We start from the raw sequence: 8,654 nt of genomic DNA, 5'->3' as shown, positions 1-8,654 counted from the left end.
ACTGGCTGCAAACATCGTACTTATCATAAACACGTTTATCTGCTCTGTAGCTGCCTCAGAATGTACACAGGGAATCTCTGTCCCTGATAAAGCCTTGGTTTGATGGCGGCAACGCCCAGCCCTGTCTAACCACTTCTGCCACACCCGCCTTCTCCAAACAAGCACGCCTCCTCTAACTACAGGAGTGTATATCTATATATAAAGCACCTCACTCTGGGGCATATCAGCAAGGTGGCGCTATGAAATTATCTCCGCTTTTGCGTCCGTTTCTGGGCGAATAGCGCCGATAATTTCATCGCCTTATCTGCATAGACACGCTATCGCGTGTTTTGCTGATTTAGCGCCCCTTACAACAACGCCCAGCTTTGCATCTCTAATGAGGTGCAAAGTGGGTGTTCCGTGGCAAAATAACTGGAGAAATGTCTCTAACCGATATTTCTCCAATTATCAAGCTGCACGCAAACAAGCAGAGCGATAAGAAAAGTAGAGCTAACCACAGTTAACGCTACTTTCCTTACGCCTGCTTGTAATCTGATTTAGCCATCCAATGAAAGGTGGATTACATGGCTAAGACCACTCTGCCTTATCAGCAAGGTATCGCAGTTCGCAGTGTGATTATCGCTGGATTTCCAGCGATAATCACACTGTTTTCCAGCTAACAGATGGATTCCTATCGCTTGGGAGATAAGTGTTGCTGATAGCACGCTATCTCCGCGATAGAATCCAGCGTTAGCCTGCGATAATTATCCTCGCACTATAAGCGCTGAGCGATAATTATCGCAGGCCCTTGCTGATATGCACCTCAGTTACTTATTTCTGCGAAAAAAATATTTAAACGTATATGCACATGTATGTGTTAACCGTATTTGATTCATGAAATACACTTGACAAGTTATGGAAGTCTACTGAATGAATACGTATATTTGTTGCTGGTAAAAGTCATTCGAGATACAGAATGCACTACACTTGTATTAAATATTCTAGCATCGCTAAAATAATAAAGTACAACTTGTATGCAAAGCTTATCAAAATGTCTTTAACTTTTATCAGACTGACCTAATCAAAATTTACTAAAAGCATGTAGGTTGTTTAAAGTTTTTGACACAATTTTCAAGTACTTTACAATGAGGTTTACTGGCATGCCTTCTGAACCGTTACAACAGGCAGTGATGGCATGCTCAAGAGCCGAAAGACTGGGGCTAGGAACTTCTCGGCTTAATTTATGATTATATTTACAGAATCAACAGCTTGTGGTTTGCCTTTTATACTTTCATATTTGAGAAATGTCCCCTATATTCAAAAGCCCAACACAAGAAACCCTTAGGCCCCGCCCCCGGAGATACAATCGAGGGTAACAGTAACTCCAGGGGTGTTGAAAATCCAATCTATTTCAATTTGGTAGTTCTGGGCCAGATTCCTGATAATTCCTCATTTCCCCCCACGCTTCCATGGAAATCTCATCTATTTTCAGCACCCAAAGTCTCCAGGTGAAAGCAAAGACTTCTGCGGTGTTTCCATTGATCTACAGTTACTAGTCCCATCGGAATTAGCTGCCACTTGTATTGAGGGCCTCGGTGTGCAGGCGGAGCACTGAGAGAGCAGAGAGACCTGGAGTTAGATGGTGCAGTGGAGGGCTCTTATATAGCATGTTCTTGGAAGCTGCTGATACTTCAGGGAGGTTCTTTCTCAGCAGTGGAGAAACAACTCTGAATGAACAAGAGCAAGGCTGGGATTGCATAGGTGGAGTGGCAACAGTATTGACTGTTGGTGACTGAGTCTCTGAGTCACGAAACCAACCCCACTGCGTCCCAGTGCGGTTGCCACACTCGACTCAGAGTCAAGTAGGGCCGTGTCTGTGTTGGGTTTAATCTGAGTTCAGAAGGCCCTGAGGCAAACAAACCAGCTCCTGTTCCATCTGCAGAGAGAACTCACCGGAGAGCAGCCAGGGATCTGTGGAGGCGGCTCAGCCAATGAGCTGAAAGGATTCCCCCTCTGCTTGGCCCATGAGCATGGCCTGTGTTAGTGCTGTTGCAGCCACCCTGAAGGATTTCCGCTGTTGGGTTGAGATTTCAGAGGAAGGAGTCCAGTGCCAAGGAAGATCAGAGGTGCCAGTTAGAGCCAGGGAAAAGAATTCCATCTCTATTCATGTGCTTTGTCATGCAAGGACAATGCTACTTCCCTGTTACTGTGGGTGTGGTTAGAGTGCTATTCATTCATATCCTTTAAAACAAGCATTTGCAATGCAATAGGTCTCGCATCGAGACACATTTGAGCAACAGAAAGTGCAAATAAAAATGTGTGTTTATCTAGCTCCTGAAAAGTAAGAAAAAGCAACTGTAACGTACAAAGCAAATTGGCAAAAGTAGAAAAAAGCGAGAATTATTGGATGAGTAATTTGCTTATAGATGTATGCATTGTATTGCATTTAATATGTAATAGAAATAGAAGACTTAATAAACAGAACAGTGCATGTAAATGTTGTGGTGGTGAGTGATGCTGTTGTGTTGCAGAGTTAATATGTTGTTGTGCTGCTCACAAAGCAGGAAACTAATGATGAACATGGCAGGGCGCCAGCGAGTGCAAAAGTCCAATTAACAAAATGTAATAACAGACACGCCCTAAGTAAACACCAGCACCAATAAATCGGACATTCAGACCTACAATATCTGAAAGCAAAGCTTTTAACACTGATACTGACTCACTAAGCAGGAAATGAATGAACGCGGCATGGCGCCAATGTGGAAAAGGTCAGGCTGTTTAAGTCAACTGCCAAAGCCTAATAAACAGATTGCAATACGAGAGAAGAGCAAAGTAAACAGCATTGGCATATAAATTGTATATGAAGGCCAAGTATATTTGGAGACAGATTATATTGCACAGAAACCTCTAACATTTGTAGGGCTTTACAAGTGACACAACAGATGGGCTGTTTAGTCCTGAGAATAGGTAGATACATGTACTCCTGTCGGCACCTTTTGATATCACGTGGCATCTCCGTAACTTGGCTAATGTGGTGCGCGGTCTTGGAAACCTTGTTATGGGGGGTGGCGCCGTGTGTGTCACCTCCGTTTAAGGTAGTCACCCTCACTCGCACTGCTAAGGCAGGTGCATGGTCTAGCGTGAGGAAGCCTAGACATCCAGGCGCCCACTAAGTGGTGTTAGGGAGCAAGGGTCCTGTATCTCAGTTAGCAGTTGTAAGCATGCTGGGACTTGTAGTTGTACTTGTGTCACAAGTGGCGGCCTACTCGTCTCAGCATGCCTAGCGCTACTGATTACTCAAGACTGGCCTACCCCCGCCCCTCCTCTGTGGAACACGAAGGTGCACACAAGCCTCTAACTGGCCTCCTGGTTCATGATCTATATGATATTAAGCATTGAAAAACAGCACAGCCACCTCCATCAAACACTGCATGCTCGCACATAGCTCAGCGGCGTAATGCACCTGCGACAGAGTATGTGCCGGTTTCCGAACAGTTTTCTTCAGCACCTCACAACAGCCAACAGGAAGTGCCATATTCTAATTTATAGATTGTACCAGGCTCAAGCCAACTGCGGGAAGTCCTCGTGGATCTGGGGGTAAACCCTGCCTGCAGCTAATGGCACAAAAACAACCATTAGGCAGCGACTGCGTACCTCCTCCTGTGGCTTAGTAGCGACGCGCTAACTTGTACTGACCCTTCCCCCACCCCCAACCAAATGGTACTGTTGCTATCGACATAAGAGGGTTAAACGTGCATTAGTGCGCGAACAAATGAAAATCAATGCATCTCTGTTGTAGGTGCATTCGCCATCCGAGCTATTACACCAAAGCCACCTTGAAAGAGAGTCAAGAAGCAGCGTCATCTGCGCACATCTGTTAGGCAATCAGACCGCTAAAGCCTTCCTGAACGTAGGAAGATTCTCCTGCTTGGTAATCAAGGCTTTAAGTAGGCCGGGTCTCACCGGGTCCGCGCACCAGCAATGTTTTGAAACGGGGCCGCGAAACGGACCCGATTCGGCCTCTTATATTTCTAGACTGCAGTGGCAGCAGGCACATCAGCGTGCAAGTACTCACACTGCTCACTTCTCAGTACTGGACAAAATAAGGCATGACGGCATGCCAAGTGAGCGTTGTAGGGGAAGCAAAACCTTCCAAACAGTAAATGTTTCTCTGTATTTCCCTTATTTTGTTTAAATAGGGCCTGGGTTCCCACACGGTTGTTTAGCAGCCCTTCACAAATGCCGATGATGAACTAATTACCGCGTGGCAGCCAAAAGACATGCTTTCCCCTAAATTTCCTTTGTCTGCCTAGCTCACCGACCCTGATTTGCCAACTCTATCCCTCGTACACATTCGCCAAGTGACACGACAGACGGGATGCTTAGTATTGGAAGTAGTTAGATACATGTACTCCTGCCGGCACCTTTTGATGACACGTGGCAATTCTGCAACTTGGCTAATGGGGTGCACGGCACTCTACTCATGAAGCTTTAGTCTTCTTTGTGGGTCCGATATGTGTTTTTACATTTGATGTAATTAAATTGCAGTTTAGTTCCCTGTGCGCGATGTTAACACTAATTCAATTGCAGTGTAGTTTTCTGTGCGCGTGCCGCCGTTTAATATATAAATACTTATTTTCTCATGAAGCATTGCTCTTCTTTGTGGGGCCAATATGGGTTTTTACATGTGAGGCGTGCCGCTGTTTATTATACTAATACTTACCTTATGCAGCATTGCTCTTCATTGTGGGTCCAATATGTGTTTTTCTTTTACATGTGACGCTATTCAATTGATTTTCACTTTCCTGTGGGCGTGCCGCTTGACGCTTGCCCCAAACAATAAACTAAAGACACACGGCATTAGGCGCGTTCTCTACACCACAGCTGCAGCGCCCGGCAGAGTCTCAACACGTGATGCTAACGCACAAGCTGAAGCGCGTGCTAGGAATGAAATCTATGACTTTATGATATAAATGACTGTTTATGATAGAAATACTTAATTTCCTATGACGCATTGGTCTTCTTTGTGGGTACAATATGTATTTTTACATTTCAGGCAATTCAATGCTAACGCGCCAGCTGAAGCGCGTGCTAGGAGTGAAATCTATGATTGTTTATGATATAAATGACTGTTTATGATAGAAATACTTATTTTCGTATGTCGCATTGGTCTTCTTTGTGGGTCCAATATGTATTTTTACATTTCAGGCAATTCAATTGCTGTCCACTTTCCTGTTCGCGTGCCGCTGTTTATTATATAAATACTTCTTTTCTTATGAAGCATTGCTCTTCTTTGTGGGTCCAATATGTGTTTTTACATGTGAGGCGTGCCGCTGTTTATTATACTAATACTTATTTTCTTATGCAGCATTGGTCTTCTTTGTGGGTCCAATATGTGTTTTTCTTTTACATGTGACGCTATTCAATTGATTTTCACTTTCCTGTGCGCGTGCCGCTTGACGCTTGCCCCAAACAACAAACTAAGGACGCACGGCATTAGGCGCATTCTCTACACCACAGCTGCAGCGCCCGGCAGAGTCTCAAAACGTTATGCTAACGCACCAGCTGAAGCGCGTGCTAGGAATGAAATATAAACAAACAGGCAAGTCATTAGGCGCGTTCACTACACCAGAGCTGCAGCGCCCGAGAATGTCCACGTGATGCTAAGGCGCCCGCTCAAGCGCGTGCTAGAAAAGATATCTAAACAAACACGGAAGTCATTAGGCGCGTTCTCTACACCAGAGCTGCAGCGCACGGGAATGTCTCAACACGTGATGCTAGCGTGCAGGCTAAAGCGCGTGATAGAGATGAAATCGCCTAAGAAATGCGCGTAACAACCCCGCTCAGCCATTCCCCTATGCGCTGCTAACACCAGCAAGACCTAAAAATTAGCAAACAACAGTAACTCTTCTCAGGAAGAAGAATCTACGTAAGCAGGGGCTTTATTGTGGCTGTTCTGGGCATTTAATTCATGCTTACTATATATGAGGACTTAAAAAAGACCCCAATATCTGTACAAAAAGACATTGGCAGAAGTTCATTGAGTTTCCTACAGTCATCGTCTGTGGGAATTTTAATATATAGTAATTTTTTTTGCAAATGACAATGAAACCTGAAGATGGAAAGACTTATTTTTCGATAGTACAAAGTTGGCTTCAGGACAACTTGAGAAGAATTCACTTCTATTTCAGGTCTATTTTGGTGATTATGGAAAAATACACTTTATTGATGTAATAGCATCTCCAAACTATGCTGTGATTTTTTAATTGCTTGACTGAAGCAGCACAGTCCTTTGGTCAATTGGGCTAGCAGAACAATATCAACATCATCTCAGATTGGTCATGATCAGTACTAAGCTTCGGGAGGTTACAGGTTTCTCATAGAAGAACTGAAGAAATCCATTGCTTCTTCACATCTAATTCTGTTTAATCTCCTTTTGTGCCAGTATTGTGCATATGCTACAGTTTTTGCTAAACCTTGGGTTTATTCTCTTCCTCTGCGTGAGTAGTATGATTGCACAATATGAACGGAATAAAGAGCAATTTTAATCTTTAAGCAGATTCATTTTGGTCTGAGTAGGAGAGTCTTAAGGCTTGCTTACAAGAGAATGTACAGAATTAATTGATTTTACATTCTTCATCTCGAGCTGGAGCATCCTTATTCTTCCTTCTGAACAAAGATTGATATCTCAGATCCAGTATCAACTATCCAGTTATAAATCAAAATATGACCAAAGATCAGAATCTATTACATCTGATGAATGACATTCTAGAATCTGTGTGAGGGGCTCATATGTTTTTTACCAAACTTGATTTGCAGGGTGTTTACCACCGGCTGTGTATAAAAGAAGGAAATACATGGAAAATGGCTTCTTGCACTACTTTTGGGCATTTTGAGTATTGACTAATGACATTTGGGCTGTGCGGTACGTCAGGCCACCAAATTCTGTTGTCCACAAAAGACTATAGCAACATCAAACATGAGGTGGACAGGCCAGAGGAAAATACAGACCAATAATGAAATAGCATATATATAACCAGAGTTATAGATTTTGAAGCAATATAAAATCCTTCCAAATAACACAGTGAAACTTTATCATTGGGGTCACTGTGGAAAACACTATTGATGATTGGTCAGTTGCAGGTTGAGTTGCGTGGAGGGTAAAAGTGATTTAAATTTTTCCTGGCCCTTGGAGCCAGGGTGCAGAGTTGTCCTGGCTGTCCATAGTGCTGAACGGAAGCAGCGGGAGATCTGCTTTTACCGCTGAAACTGTGCTGCGTGGAAAAAAGATGCAAAAATACAACGGGCAGTTGCTAATGTCATATGAATGTTAGATGGAGCCCCCTCTAGGTGCAGCATCAAATGCAGGGGTCAGTTGCCAGTCTGATGAGCAACAAGCCTTGGCAGCAGTAAATGGAGCAGAAAATATTTTGACAGGCCAGTTGGTTCCGAGGAATGCAGTAGCTGCCTGTAACTCTTTGGAAGGCAGGACTACAGTTCCTACAATGCACTAACTCATCTGGATTTGGGACATCCCTCTGAGGCACAGATGGCCAGTGAATTTTCAGATCCAGAGTGTTGTTTTAACTGCAGTTTGCAGGGATTCGTGCCATTAGTCCATGGGAGTCTGTGGATGCTTCAGGCTTCGACAGGGGTCCCACTGTCTGGAGGAAATGAGAGATAGCCTAGGAAGAGTCTTGATCCAGGAGTGTTGCCACAGGGACTGAGTGTCCCTCTTTTGCATCGTTGCAAGCCCTGTTGTTCCGATACTGGTCTCTGCTTTATCCTTTTGATGCAGGGTGTTCAGAACTGAGGTTATGGTGTCAGGGTTGTCCCTTAAATCCTAGATTTAGAGAAGTTAGGGGTGTGGGAATAAGTAGACAATGGGCTGCTACTCCCCACAGCTAATCCACCCCTGAGGTGATCACATATGGGGGTGGAGGCCACCTCTCTTACCAAGAACTCACTATTTCTACCACTTTTAAAAAAGGCAGAAATCTTTCTTAGGTGTTCAGACCAGGCAGCTCACCTTAAAGGTGTGACTAGCCTTCCGGGTGTGCACCCATCCTGACTACCTAATTTTCCCACCTCCCCGGGTGTGAATGTGCCTGGGGCGGGGTCTGTTTACTCCTCTGGGAGACAGCCTGGATGTATATAAGAATGGATACAGCCTTTGAAGCTCATCGCCTTGATGTGCCACTTCACTAGCCTTCCTGGGAAGGAGGTGGTGGAGCCTCCTTCCTGCACATGCCTTTATTCCCGACTCCTGGGAGTGATCACACTGCCTGTCTTGGCATCAGTAAGCGTGTGCTTTCAGCCAGAACACAGGAAAGCTGGGGCAAACAGGTTTGCAAACTCTAAGGTAGCCACCTGGGTGCATACCACATCATTACTCGCACAAGATTCATGTCAGGGGTGAGAAGGCATATTGTTTGATACCTAGCATGACATATTTAGGCGGTACCATAATGGAGCTGCCAACCTTGGGTTTGGCCGAGTGCCAGTCCATGTTATCTTATGGACAGTCTGTCACTTATAGTGTCCTTTAATTGTAAGGGGCACTATAGGGACATATAAGCTTGCAGTTACATGTTCACACCTTTAAAACTTTTTATATACTACATCCTGACTCCGGGGCTTCAGGAGGCCTTACTTAGGGGTGACTGGCATAAATC

The sequence above is a fragment of the Lissotriton vulgaris genome, chromosome 7 (genome assembly GCF_964263255.1).
Source record: "Lissotriton vulgaris chromosome 7, aLisVul1.2, whole genome shotgun sequence".
Taxonomy (NCBI): domain Eukaryota; kingdom Metazoa; phylum Chordata; class Amphibia; order Caudata; family Salamandridae; genus Lissotriton; species Lissotriton vulgaris.
This window is presented reverse-complemented; position numbering follows the sequence as displayed.